Below are 12,499 nucleotides of genomic sequence, written 5' to 3'. Positions count from 1 at the left end.
CATGTGTGAGTATGTACTGTGTATGTGTGCATGCGTGTGAGGGTGCCTGTGTGTGTGTGAGGGTGCCTGTGTGCATGTGTGTGAGTGTGCCCGTGTATGTCTGTGCATGTGTGTGCGTGAGTGTGCTATGCATGTGTGCATAGGTGCATGTGCACGAGGGTGCTTGTGTGTGTCTCTGTGTGCATGTGTGTATATGTGCTGTGCATGTGTGCATGTGCATGAAGGTGCCTGTGTGCGTGTGTGCAGTGAGCCCTCTGCACAGGAGTGTCCAGGTGGCCCGGGGCAGGTGTGCATGAGGACTCCGTGCGCCGTGTCCTCCGGGCACGCCTGGGAAGTGGGGGCAGGGACGCGTCGGCCACACGTGCAGCCCCTGGATCGTCGCAGGCTTTTGGTTTACGGCCAAACACGGGCGTGTTTGATGTTCCGTGTTGGCTCGTTCTGGGCAAATCACAGGCTCTGCTTTTAAGAGGAAAGGATTAAAAGGCCATTAAGAGGCCTCTCTGACGGGAAAGGGCTTGACTGCTCCGAGGAGCTCCGTGCAGATAAATCAGAGTCAGACGCGGCCCTGGGTCGGATCTGCCCCCTGAAGCGTTTACGGCCGGGCGTGCAGTGGGAGGCTGCGGGGCTCCGAGCCCACGGAAAGGACTCGGAGTTCACGTGACGTGTGGTCGGGCTGAGACGCCACGCGTGGTTCCTGGGACACGTACTCTCTGCGGGTCCCAGTGCCCCGTCCTCGCCTCCGAGGCAGCACCGCGCGCCGGCCCCTCCCGAGGCCGCCCCCAGGTCTGTCAGGCCGGCAGCACCCCCTCCTCCACGGAAACCACGTTCCTAGTTTGCACAGAGGAAAGGTTCTCGGGGGAAAGGTTTCGTACGTGGACTGGCCCTCGTCTGCAGTGTTGCTGCTCAGAAGTCGTCTTTATAAAACGTGAGGCATCCTGAGTGGCAGGAGCCCAGCACTGACAGTGAGGGCCACGGTTCACCACGCACTTCGGGGCGTCGCGTCCCGGGCCCGCACCCGCCTGCCTGGGCGCCACCCGGGCCCTGGCCACGGGGCCTCCCCCCTGCGCGGGGCGGGGGCTGGGTCCCAGGCGGCTTCCTCCCGGCTTCCGCTGACACACCCGTCAGGGTGAAGCACGCGGCCCCACGGGCACATCCTGTTCCCCAGGAAGGAGGACGTGTTTGTGTCTGAGTCCTCGGGAACCATCACCGACTCATTCATTAAAGACAAGGTCCTGGGGCGGCGGGCTCAGGGCTGAGCGTCGACCTGTGAACCTGGAGGTCAGGGTTCGGTCCCCGGTCGGGGCACATGCCGGGGTGTGGGCTCCATCCCCAGTGAGGGGCGTGCAGGAGGCAGCCGATCGATGATCCTGTCTCCTCATGGATGTTTCTATCTCTCTCTCCCTCTCCCTTCCTCTCGGAAATCAATAAAAAAGATAAAAACAAAACCAAAAACACGCCCTTCTGCGCCAGACGCCGTCCTGTGGTGGCGCTTGTGGTCGGCACGGAGCTTCCGGGGCCCGGCTGGCTTCTGCTCGAAGACCCCAAGCCTCAGGAGCCCAGAGCAGAAACGATGCCGAGAAACTAACGTGACGTTGGTAACGGCCCCGCACCTGCCCGGGACTTCAGGGCGTTCTCCACTGTGGTTGTTCCTGGGCTCAGTCACGGAGACAGACGTACCCACGGCCGGGGCTCGCGTAGGACACACAGCGTTGGGAACAATGTGTCATCACACGGAGACAAATTACCGGGAAAACAGGCGTGTGGCCGCAGGGAAGGCGAGCAGCGCGTCAGCGAATGACACACGTGAAGTCCCCGCACAGGGCGCCGCGTCTGCGTGGAAACTCCGCGTGATCTCCCCAGTCCCCTGAGGCCGGGGCCTGTGCTTCCTGACAAATAAAGGCCTGGCCGGGCGCCGACGCAGCTCCAGCCAACGAGGGGCGTCGTGGAGCTGATGAGTGATCCTCGGAGCCCCCGTGGGGAGGGGTTTCGGGGGACGAGGCCACGCCCAGCCAGGAGATCGGGGCTCGGGGTGACGCAGGGGCGCGTGGACAAGACGTGGGGACTCCCCGTGTCCTGCCCTCTCCCCAGCGCAGTGTGGGGCGCGGGCCTTGGTCTGCTGCCAGTAACCCGGGCCGCGGGGTGTGCGTAGCACACACTTACCCTTCCTGCCCGTCAGTAACGCGGGTGTCCCGCACGTCACACACGTGTGTTCCGGTTGCACAAACACAGACTCATCATCCCACAGCACGGGCTCCGTGTGCTTTTCCACCAGCGGACACGAGTGCGTGACTCCTGTCTCTGCTCAGTGAGACATGAACTCCAGGGTGACGGGTCAGAGGTCAGCTGGATAGCAGGGCAGCCCTCTGCCTCCCACCGTGCGGTCAGGTGTGGAAGGAAATGAGTGTGATTCACACACTCAGGGCAGCGCCCACTCAGGACAACTCACACTCAGGACAGCTCACATCCAGGACAGCTCACACTCAGGACAACTCACACTTAGGACAACGCACACTTAGGACAACGCACACTCAGGACAACGCACACTCAGGACAACGCACACTCAGGACAACGCACACTCAGGACAACGCACACTTAGGACAACGCACACTCAGGACAACGCACACTTAGGACAACGCACACTTAGGACAACGCACACTCAGGACAACACACACTCAGGACAACGCACACTCAGGACAACGCACACTCAGGACAACGCACACTCAGGACAACGCACACTTAGGACAACGCACACTTAGGACAACGCACACTCAGGACAACGCACACTCAGGACAACGCACACTCAGGACAACGCACACTTAGGACAACACACACTCAGGACAATGCACACTCAGGACAACGCACACTTAGGACAGCTCACACTCAGGACAATGCACACTCAGGACAATGCACACTTAGGACAGCTCACACTCAGGACAATGCACACTCAGGACAACACACACTCAGACTCACAGTTTAGCCCAGGAGTAGGTGAGTGCCCTTCTGCCGAGCGCCACTCTATCGTTTCCAGCGAGAGCCGGGCTCCCCACTGGCCTTTGAACCTCTCTCTACAGGAGACCAGCTGCGGCTGGTCCACAGTGAGGTACCCATGGCCCCATCGGGGTTTTCAGATCCGTGATAGCCACTGAGCAGCCGCACTGTGAGTCCTCCCCCCCCGAGTGACCACATTCAAGGCAGAATCTTTGCGTTTCCCGGCTTTCCTGGTATTTGACAGAAAGAAGCGTTTTCTCAGAGAAATTATACTCGAAACAGCCTCCATTCTTTATAATCAAACTAGTGTCCCGGTGCACGGATTTGTGCACATCGAAAGGAAATTAATTAGAAGAAATATTTTAATATCGCTATTCGCCCTTTATAATAAAAGTGCCAACCAAATTCACAATCAACAATGACAGATGGAAACACGCATGCGATTGGCACCAGCGAGAGCTTTATATGTGTCGTGCATGTGCGAGTCAACTTAGCCTTTTATATACTATATAGAATAAACTTGCTTCATTAGACCTGCTTTCTAATTAGCTAAACTTTTCCCAGCCCAGAGAAGCACCCCAACTTCTCTTTCAGGTAATTGTCAGCCACACAGCAGTAAATACCAACACGAAGCAGATTGTTATTGTAGATCACGCAGGGAGGGCAAAGGGTAAAATATTTAACTGCAGCAGTGTTTGCCTATATTCTGCAGTGAGAAAACCTGAAGTCATTCTCAAGGTCCACCATTTCTTACTTCTTTTCAGTCGGTTCAAGCTTCTAAGCTTCCTAAATCTCCGTTTTCTGGCTGATGAAAAGAAAATAGGATTCCACCGAGTCTCCTGTCTACCTACTCCAGGATTTCTGTGAGGATCAATGAGATGAGGCAGGGAAAATGCTTCACAGACATTTGGTTAAAGTGTGAAATGCTTGCACCTGGCTATACAGCAAGCCGAGTTCCTGGGCTGCAGAAACTCCAAGGAGGCTAGTTGCTAGGGCGAGGAAGCCGGGTGTTGCTACGTGACGTCATTACCCGACGCCGACAGCCGCCATTTCCGGGCTGGGCTGGGCTGTGGGCCGCATTTTGCGCCATGGGGTCTCGGCAGCATCGGCTGTGATTTGGTGGGTTGTCGCTCTGGGGCGGTGGCGGGGCCTGTGTCCCACTTGGGGGAAGCAGAGTGTTGCTTTGTGGGTGCCAGGTCCGCGGTGCCGTTTCTCTGTAAACGGCCAGTGTGCGTCACGGCAGGTCCTGTGTTGAGCGTCTGCCCCCTGGTGGTCAGTGCGCATCATAGCGAACTGTCAGAGGGACACGTAGCACATTAGCCTTTTATATACAGACTAGTGGCCCGGTGCACGAAATTCATGCACATTAAAAGGGGATTAATTAGAGGAAATATTTTAATATTGCTATTTGCCCTTTCTCTATAATAGAAGTGTCAGAGATGAAAGAAAATTAGTAAAATGTATATGAAAACCTTCCTCCTGTCAGAGTCTGGGGCACGCCACGGGACCCAGAGTCAAGTCCCCGTGCACCAGCCCTAAAATCATGCGAGACCCAGACCCGGCCAGCCCCACCCCCATTGGGTGAGATCTAGACCCGGTCAGCCCACCCCTGTCAAGCCCCACCAGGCATGGGGCACAGCCTCAGGTCCCTCGGCCTGGCGCCAGGCAAGGGCGCAGCCTCAGTCCCCTGGCCTGGGACAGAGGGCGCGGCCTGAGGTCCCTTGGCCTGGCACTGGGGTGGGGGGGCGTGCCTTGAGGTCACCCATCAAGCCCTGCCGGGTGGGGGGGCGCGGCCTGAGGTCCCCCATCAAGCCCTGCCGGGCAGGGGGTGCAGCCTCAGGTCCCCCACTCCTGCCCTGCACCACGCAGCCTCAGGTCCCTGCTGATAGCTTGTTATGGCTCATTACGGGAACCCCGCCTCGGCTGTGCGCGCTCCCATCTTGTGATGGCGTGATGGCGTGAGGGTCAATTTGCATATCACCTCTTTATTATATAGGATAGTTACCTGGGCCCGGGGTGCTGCAGGGAACGCCGCTCCTGGGGACCTGGAAATGGCACCGCGGACCTGGCACCCATAAACCAACACTTGGCTTCCCCCAAGTGGGACACAGGCCCCGCCACCACCCCAAACAAGCGCTGCCGTAAACAAGCCCCTTGAGCACCGGGTCTGGCCCTGGCCTTCCCCCCACAGCCCTTCTCCCTGTGACGTGCGTTGGGCGTGGGGCTGGGCGTGGTCAGTGTTGGGAAGAGGACGGTGCCTCTGGAGAGCAGAGAGGAACGTGTCCACAAACAGACGTGGCCGGGGGGGGCGGGGGGACAGCCGGCCCTCGGCAGAAGCATCTGAACCCTAAGTCACCGGCTCTGCCACTTGGCACGGAGGTCGGGCACAGAGGCGGTCTGTGCGGCACGCTCCCACGGCGCCGAGTGAAGCGCGCCTTTGTTCCCCGGAACAGCCGCACGGCACCGCCTCTTAGGGGAACCTCAGAGCAAACAGCCGCAGCCAGCACTTTCAGGAAGCCGTGAGTCACCGCGGGGCTACAACGGGGTCTGTGAGCAACCTGAGGCAGTCCTGGCTCCGCGCGGAGCCGCACGCGGACAGAACGGGGCTCTGTGAGCCCACGCGGGCGGCGCTGGCCCGCGGGCACCAGTCTCCGGTGCCGTTCACAATTCACGTCTGCTCCTCGGAGGCCCCCGCGAACCCCGCCCTCAAGGCTCCGCAGGGGGCAGCCCAGATCCGTGCACCCCACACCCGGCAAGTGGCTGGTCTTAGACTCAACACCTTTCAGCTGCGGACACGGTATCACCGCCCCCGTGTGCACAGGAGCTCCCCTCGCCCTCGGTCCCCCTCCAGCTCTGTCCCCCAGGCGCCCGTGACGCCTCTGCTACCTGCTTCCTCAGGGGCCCGAGTACCTAGCGGGCGCTCGGCGCTCGGTCCTCTGGGACGGACGCGGAAGGGGCTGCATGCCCGGCTCTCCTGTCTCGGGCGCAGTTCTGTCTGCCCTGGGCTGGGGCACCGAAGGGCAGGAGGACTGGGAGGGCGGCACCTCACTGCTGGGCGATGCCAGAGAAGGGAGAGGACCTTCCCGGGACCTGCCCTCCTGGGCCCGGGACGAGGTGACGGCACTCAGGTTGCTCCTCGTGGGGAGAGGCGGACCCGGGCTGGGCAGAGGGCAGCTGGTGGCCCGAGCGGCCCGCACAGAGGGGGTTTGTGGGTGAGAGTGTTAGGCCCCAGGCAAGAGCAGGAGCCCCCGGACTGGTATCCCCCAGGCACGCGGCGTCTGGAGCTTCCGAGTGAATTGCACCCCGGACAGGGCTCCCGCTGGCTTCCTGCCGGGGCCACACTCCTGCCGCAGTGAGTCAGCCACAGCTTCTTCTCCTGAGCCCTCCTCCCTGCTCCCCTCCTCCCCCTGTCCCCCTCCTCCCGTCCCCCTGCTCCCGTCCCCCTGCTCCCCTCTTCCCTTCCTCCCCTCTCCCCTCCTCCCCTCCTCCCCCTGCCCCCTCCTCCCATCCCCCTCCTTTCCTCCCCCTCCTCCTGCCCCTGCCCCTGCTCCCCTCCTCCCCTCCTCCCCCTGCCCCTGCTCCCCTCCTCCCCCTGCTCCCTTCCTGCCCTCCTCCCCTCCTCCCCCCGTCTCTCCTCCCTGCTCAGGCCAGAGGCTGCTCACGCCCTCCCGCGCTCACATCTGGCCCGGGGCCTGGCCGCTGCGCCTGGCAGACCACCAGACGTGTATGCACACACACACACACACGCGCAGACCCTGGTGGGGAGTCACATTCCAGGCTCCCCGGGAAGAAGGAATCTTCTCCGTAATAAAAGTACAAATGGCTTTTTGGCTCGCGGACGCTTCATTAGATATTTATCAGACATGGGAGGCTTGGCCGCCCAGCCTGCTGTGCCCGCTCCTCACCGCCAGCCCGGTGCGCACGCCTCCCCCCGTCCTGCGCTTCCCTGGAACACACGCGTGCCCATGTGTGGCGTCCTTCTAAGACACGGGCCCAGCGTCTGACAAACTCGAGGGCCTCTGCCTGCCTCAGCGGGGACGCAGGGTGCCCGGCCTGTCCCCGTGTGTCCCGAGGGGCCCTGGCTGGGCCGGGAGACGTGCTTTGCTCGGGGCGGCTCTGGCTCAGCAGCCACGGGAGCTGCGCTGAGGGGAACGCGCATCAGCCCGGAGGCGTCGCCCTCTCCCGGTGCTCCTGTTGGAGAAGGAGCGAGGGGAACCCAGCCCGTTTGGGCCCGGGGAGAACCCGGCGGCTGCAGAGAGCCCGCCCTGTCCGGAGGCTGCGTCAGACCCCGTGGGGACGGAGCTGCGGAGCATCTGGAACCCGGGCCCGCGAGTTCAGCCGGGGACCCGGAGCTGCGGCCTGCCGCCGCCCTCACAGCCCTGCCTTCTGCTTCTAGCGTCCCCTCGCCCCCGCGCCCGCGGCCAGCTTCTCAGGACCCGGCCAGCTGGGCCAGCAGAGGCCGCGTCCACACGAGCCCGGAGGCTCCTTGATGCTGGAAGGCGAACTGGCGCCCGCACGCCCGGCGCTGCGGCAGGAGGGCTCTCTGGCCTTTCCTGAGCGCTGGCCCTGCAGGCTCACCCCACCGGCCGCCGCTCCCATCCGGCCGAGCGCCGACTCCAGGCTCCGGAGCGAGGCCCGGGCTGAGGGAGCTGCGTCCCGGGAGTCCTCACCGGACCCCCAGGACATTGCTAATGTTTAGGGGAGTCCATCTCCCAGGTCCTCTGCTGTCTGACAGCCCAAGTGCGCTTGCATCTGGAGAGGATGAGCAGGGCGAGGGGGGAAGGAAGGGAGGCCGAGCTGGCAGAGCCACGGAGGAGGGAGGTGTGAGGGGAGCCGCGAGGGGAGACCGGGGACCCGGGAAACAGAAGGTCCCCTTCCAAGGTTCCTCCAGGGGACGGAAGCCCTCCCCTTCCCGTGACCCTCTGCTGGGGGCAGGCCAGGCTGGGGTCCCTCGGGGGTGGGGTCCCTCGGGGGTGGGGGCAGGCCAGGCTGGGGTCCCTCGGGGCTGGGGGTCCCTCGGGGGTGGGGGCAGGCCAGGCTGGGGTCCCTCGGGGCTGGGGGTCCCTCGGGGGTGGGGGCAGGCCAGGCTGGGGTCCCTCGGGGCTGGGGGTCCCTCGGGGGTGGGGGCAGGCCAGGCTGGGGTCCCTCGGGGCTGGGGGTCCCTCGGGGATGGGGGTCCCTCGGGGCTGGGGGCAGGCAGAGGCTGGGGGTCCCTCAGGGCTGGGGGTCCCTCGGGGGTGGGGGCAGGCAGAGGCTGGGGGTCCCTCAGGGCTGGGGGTCCCTCGGGGCTGGGGGTCCCTCGGGGGTGGGGACAGGCCAGGCTGGGGTCCCTCGGGGCTGGGGGTCCCTCGGGGCTGGGGGCAGGCCAGGCTGGGGTCCCTCGGGGCTGGGGGTCCCTCAGGGGTGAGGGCAGGCCAGGCTGGGGTCCCTCGGGGCTGGGGGTCCCTCGGGGATGGGGGTCCCTCGGGGCTGGGGGCAGGCAGAGGCTGGGGGTCCCTCAGGGCTGGGGGTCCCTCGGGGGTGGGGGCAGGCAGAGGCTGGGGGTCCCTCAGGGCACGAGGGAGCAGGGCACAGACAGACCCGTTGGCACGCAGGACACGGGGGCCAGCGAGTTCCCTGCAGCGCGGACGGCGGGCGTCGGGGTGGAGCCCAGTAGGTGACCCCGAAGAGGAGTCAGGAAGACTCGGTGGGGGAGGGAGTGTGGTTCTGGACGTGTGACCTGGGTGTGGAGCGTCCGGGGCGCTGAGTTGGATCTAGACTGTCAGGCCAGCGGCAGAGCTAACGAAGGGCTATTCCGAACGCCTGGGGCTTCCGACCTGACCCCGGGCCCACAGAGCCGGGAGGGGCTGGGGCTTCCGACCTGACCCCGGGCCCACAGAGCCGGGAGGGGCTGGGGCAGAGGACGGTTGCGTCCCCAGGCCGGGTTTCCCGGCGACGCCGTTCCTCAGCCCCTGGCAGGCGGTGGCCGCTGCTCTCCCGTGGCCCCGGCACCTGCTGTGCTTGCGGTCCTTGCTCCTTGTCTGCTGCCACGGGGCGCTGACCGCTCCCGGGCTCCAGCGGGCTCTTCCCGGGCCGACGCCCTTGCGTCTCTCTCGGCGCGTGCTTGATGGGCCTGTCCTCTGGTGAGAGTCTGCTCATGTCTTTTGTCTGTTTTTTCACTGGATTTTTTAAGTGGAGGTTTTAGAGAGAGAGGAAGGGAGGAAGGGAGGAAGGGAGAGAGAGAGAAACATCAATGATGAGAGAGAATCACGGATTGGCTGCCTCCTGCACGCCCCACACTGGGGATCAAGCCTGCCACCTGGGCATGCGCCCTGATGGGGAATCGAACTGTGACCTCCTGGTTCCTAGGTTGATGCTCAACCACTGAGCCACGCCGCCCGGGCTAATTGGACTTTTGAACTTGAGTGTCACGATTCCTTTGTATATTCTAGTGATCAGGCTTTCCCTTTGTCAGAGCCGTACTTTGTGAGTATTTTGGGGAGCTCTGGTTAACTTTATTTTACTCCACGATGACTTGCCACCAGTACAACATCCTATTCACTATTCATTTTTTAAAATGCTCCTACTGAATAAAACTCTGGCCGATGCTCGGAGATGAATGAGAGTCTGTGTGGACTCACACCCACAGCATGTGGCGAGGGGAAACCGTCTGCCATGGAGCGTTTATGTGGAAAAGGCTCCGATGGTGGTGGGTCCGCTGCCCGACAGCCACTCCGTGGGGGTGGGGGTGGGGTGGGGGCCGACCTCGCCCGGGCATCGCACGGCGGCCAGAAGACCACAGCCTGCCGGGGAGTTGGGATGATGACGCATTATTAAATCACTAGTGTCCCGGTGCACGGATTCGTGCACATCGAAAGAAAATTAATTAGAAGAAATATTTTAATATCACTATTTGCCCTTTCTCTATAATAGAAGTGTCAACCAAATTCACGATCAACAATGACAGATCGAAACACACATGTGCGATTGGTGCCAGCGATAGCTTTATATGTATCATGCATGCACAAATCAACTGAGCCTTTTATATACTATATAGAATAAACTTGCTTCATTAGACCTGCTTTCTGATGTAGCTAAACTTTTCCCAGCCCAGTGAAGCACCCCAACTTCTCTTTCAGGTAATTGTCAGCCACACAGCAGTAAATACCAACACGAAGCAGATTGTTATTGTAGATCACGCAGGGAGGGCAAAGGGTAAAATATTAAACTGCAGCAGTGTTTGCCTATATTCTGCACAGTGAGAAAACCTGAAGTGATTTGCAAGGTCCACCATTTCTTACTTCTTTTCAGTTGGTTCAAGCTTCTAAGCCAGGGGTCCTCTAACTTTTTAAACGGGGGGCCAGTTCACTGTCCCTCAGACCATTGGAGGGCCAGACTATAGTTTAAAAAAAACTATGAACAAATTCCTATGCACACTGCACATATCTTATTTTGAAGTAAAAAAACAAAACAGGAAAAATACCCGCCTGTGGCCCGCGGGCCGTAGTTTGAGGCGCCTGTTCTAAGCTTTCTAAATCTCCGTTTTCTGGCTAATGAAAAGAAAATAGGATTCCACCGAGTCTCCTGTCTACCTATTCCAGGACTTCTGTGAGGATCAAATGAGATGAGGCAGGGAAAACGCTTCACAGACATTTGATTACAGTGTGAAATGTTTGCACCTGGCTATAAAGCAAGTCATGTTTCTGGGCTGCAGAAACTCCAAGGAGGCTAGTCGCTAGGTGAGGAGATGCAGGCCCGGCCCGGGCCACCTCCCGCCCTGCTCCTCCCGAGAAGGCGTCTGACGTCTCAGGTTAGCCCTCTTTGTGCTTCTCGTGTCCAGAGCCAATGCAGCCTGCTTTCCGGCCTTCATTTTTATTTATTTTTTTAAAATATATTTTTATTGATGGCCCTCGCTTTTATACACGTAAAAGGATAAATGTTAGTACTTTATCATCACGCACAGATTCACTGTTCCTGGCGGCACGGCCCAGCCCAGCGCCGGGGAGGGCTGCGGGCGGGATGGGACGCAGGTGCTTTCCCGTAAATCGTGGACCAGTTGAACTGGAGGGCTAGCTCCCCGTCCGGCCAGGCTCCCTCGGTGCCCCCAGAGGTCCAGGCGATGAACCTCTATGCCGCCCTCCCCCGCTCGGGGCTACTAAGGAGCAGGAAACGTCAAACGGAGGAGAAGCAAAGGGTGTGGAGAATTCACAGAGGGAGCCGTCCGCGCCCGCTCTATGGACCTGCTTCCTCACTGGCTTTGCTCTCTCCCTGAAGGCGGGGTCTCCTGGCAAGGAGTCGGGTGCTGCTGAGCCCCTCTGGGAACCCCCGCCCGCTCCGGTGCTGCGAGACCTGCCGCGTCCTGCCCTCAGGAGCAGAGACTGAGACGGTGGCTTCCCCAGTCCCTGGGCCAGGCCAGCTGCCCGTGTTCTGGTCAAACCCCCGCCGAGGTGTTGCTGGGAAGCCTCTGCTGGATGAGCTGAGCACTTAACCCGGTCGGCTCCGAGGAAGGCCGATTGCCCACCACAGCGAGGCTGGGCCTCACCCATCAGCTGAAGATGCCGAGAGGGAAACCCCGAGGGTCCCGAGGAGGAGGGATTCTCCTCCAAATCCGCTGTTCCGGGCCGTCAGCCGCCGGCCGCCCTGCGACTCCAGATGGACTAACCTACACACCTGTGAGCCAGTCAAACCTCTCCCCCATTCCTGCTCTCTCTCCCCCATTCCTGCTCTCTCCCCATTCCTGCTCTCTCTCCCCCATTCCTGCTCTCTCTCCCCATTCCTGCTCTCTCTCCCCCATTTCTGCTCTCTCTCCCCCATTCCTGCTCTCTCTCCCCCATTCCTGCTCTCTCTCCCCCATTTCTGCTCTCTCTCATTCCTGCTCTTTCTCTCATTCCTGCTCTCTCTCTCATTCCTGCTCTCTCTCTCATTCCTGCTCTCTCTCATTCCTGCTCTCTCTCTCATTCCTGCTCTCTCTCGTTCTTGCTCTCTCTCTCATTCCTGCTCTCTCTCCCCCATTCCTGCTTCTCTCATTCCTGCTCTCTCTCATTCCTGCTCTCTCTCTCATTCCTGCTCTCTCTCTCTGGAGGACCCAGGACAGGGATTGCTGGGGTCTGACTTCACTCGTCACCGTATTAACCGTTTCCCCCGCGTAAAACTCAGGTCGTCCACGGCTTCTCCTGGACCCGCGTTCAGCTTCCAGCCGCCGAGCCGTTCCCTGCTGTCCGTCTGACTTCACACCCGCGGGTCCTTCGGGACTTGGTTCAAGCCCCGCCTCCTCTGCGGTCACATCTCACCCGAGCCCTGCCCGCGGGATCTGCTCCTTGCCCACTGCTGGCGACCGTGGCCACTCCCAGAGGAACCGCCTGGTGACCGGGCACGTGCCAGCGCCGGGGACCCTGAGACGCGGCCATGGGGTCTCTCAGCGCCGGAGGAAGCGGTGACGCGGGCTCAGGACTTGCCGTCCGTCACGCGGCGCGCAGAGCAGCAGGGAGCAGGAGGGAGGGAGTGATCCGAGGGCGGGCGCTCGGTCCACGCG

The sequence above is a fragment of the Cnephaeus nilssonii genome, assembly GCF_951640355.1.
Source record: "Cnephaeus nilssonii genome assembly, chromosome: 9".
Classification (NCBI taxonomy): domain Eukaryota; kingdom Metazoa; phylum Chordata; class Mammalia; order Chiroptera; family Vespertilionidae; genus Cnephaeus; species Cnephaeus nilssonii.
Note: the sequence above shows the minus strand (reverse complement) of the source record.